The sequence below is a fragment of the Hibiscus syriacus genome, unplaced genomic scaffold (assembly GCF_006381635.1).
Source record: "Hibiscus syriacus cultivar Baekdansim isolate YM2019G1 unplaced genomic scaffold, ASM638163v2 tig00110302_pilon, whole genome shotgun sequence".
NCBI classification, from domain to species: domain Eukaryota; kingdom Viridiplantae; phylum Streptophyta; class Magnoliopsida; order Malvales; family Malvaceae; genus Hibiscus; species Hibiscus syriacus.
Genome location: NW_024062671.1, coordinates 420,533 through 422,580, shown reverse-complemented (window position 1 = coordinate 422,580; position 2,048 = coordinate 420,533). Strand labels below are relative to the sequence as shown.

General features: G+C 33.9%; 1 pseudogene; it reads left to right on the top strand.

The window, feature by feature from the left end:
• The first annotated feature begins 656 nt into the window (after positions 1–656).
• LOC120116691 lies at positions 657–1,763 on the top strand (annotated as a pseudogene).
• Positions 1,764–2,048: the final 285 nt, after the last annotated feature.

Below are 2,048 nucleotides of genomic sequence, written 5' to 3'. Positions count from 1 at the left end.
CTATTATTGGTAAAAATGGTTAATCTATTTTACCGTATATATTATTTGAAAAAAAGTAAAAGAAAAGAAAAATTGATCATAAAATTATTTTAATTCTTATGATTAAAGATCATACCTTAATCACATTATTAAAGAACGAGATTAATTGCTACCGCCTTACCCATTATATTAGATTTTCTTTTCTTAGGTAACAGTAGACAAATGTTTATTTGGAATTTAAATTTTCTTTAGATAATTATTCATTTTATTAATTGAATCATTTCAAAATTTATTTATATTTATTTAATATAAAATTTTATATTATTATATATATATATATATATATCCACTATCGAAAATATTTTTTGATCCATTCTAAATATGCGTGATAATGTAAAGCAACCAACACTTCGAATGCCCGTAGCAGGGAAACATCAGCATGACGACCTGCGGTGTACTATTAACCGCTCTTTCTTTTGCTGTCTCCTCTCTCTATGCTCATTGTCCGTCTAGTCTTTAATTCTCTAGCATTGCCTATGTACTACTAGTGTCTTCCTTCTACACCTTTGTCTATTTATACATGTATTTTGGAAACCCTTCTTCTCAATTCCACAAGTCCCAACCCGCAAGTCTCAGTTCTAATTTTTTTTTATAAAAGAAATACAGATTCTAGGTTCTTATTTTGTTCTTGCATAATGTCTCCGGCAGGGTCTAGTAGGTGGTGTCCAACACCACAGCAACTTATGATGTTGGAAGAGATGTATAGGAGTGGAATTACAACCCCAAATTCCACTCAAATCCAACATATTACTTCTCAGCTCTCTTTTTATGGCAAGATCGAAGGTAAAAATGTTTTTTATTGGTTCCAAAACCATAAGGCAAGAGACAGACAGAAGCTTAGAAAGAAACTTACCAGGCAACTACAACTTCAACAGCAACTTTATCATCATCATCAACTTCTTCACTACTTTGATTCTCCTGCTGTCTCCTGCTTTTCGACATCTTTCATACTATAACTCTGCCTCACCCATTCTTTTTCCTCAGGTAACAAAAAAAAAAAGAGAGGAAAAATACTCATCTTATACGATAGACTAATCTCCAATAATGATGAGTTTATATTTAAATGAAATTAAGTGAATGAGAACTAAGATTTATGTGGGGGTTTTCTTGAAAGTTTTGTAACTGTTTCATGCAGGAAGATATAAGAATAATAATAGAAGAAAGATCTCGTAAATAAACTTTAAGAGATTGAAAGTAGGGTTCCTTTAAAAGACACAAAATTTTAATATCTCCAAAGTTCAAATATCATCTCCACACGAATGTATACATGCATGCATGTGCTTGTTTTTATTCTTTTATTTCTGCTATTATTAGCTTTTGATTTTAATGTAAATGGTCCCCTTAGTCTCGGGAGCTTCTTCTACACTGCTTGTTCTTTAGTATGGCCTATTCGGTGCTCAGTTTTCAGCTTTTATTCATTTATAATTTGTTTGCCGTTCTTTTTCTTTTCTCTCTAACGGTTCCCTTCTGGGTTGCAGGCAGGGATTCATGATGAAGCAGCGAAGCAAGTGATGAATAGTACGTGGAAATTTGATATACCAGAGAGAGTGGACAAGGACAATGGCATGATGAGATCGTACGGCAGTGATTGGTTGATGATGTTTGATGTGGGTTCACCTTTATCATTATCATCATCATCATCATGCTACTCCATGATCTCTAGGCCACCCCTTAAAACCCTTGAACTTTTCCCAGTCACTGCTTCAGATCTCAAGGAAGACTGAAACGACAACACCAAGTAACCAACATTAACACCGACTGTTCCAGTTATCTTTCTTCAGTTTCTTGTAACATCACATCCAGATAAAGTACCCCTAAGCCTCACTTAATCCCACCCTAGCTCCAATCAAATAAATAAATAACCCTCTGCTTTTCTAGTTGCTTTTTAGATGAAATTTGGGTTACTTTGTTTGTTTTTGTTTAATGTATGTGTGGCAAGTTTTTAGGGTGTTAGAACGTAAAGGATCTAAATTGTCTGGGGAGTGAAGTCGTAGCTAGTATTGCTCCTT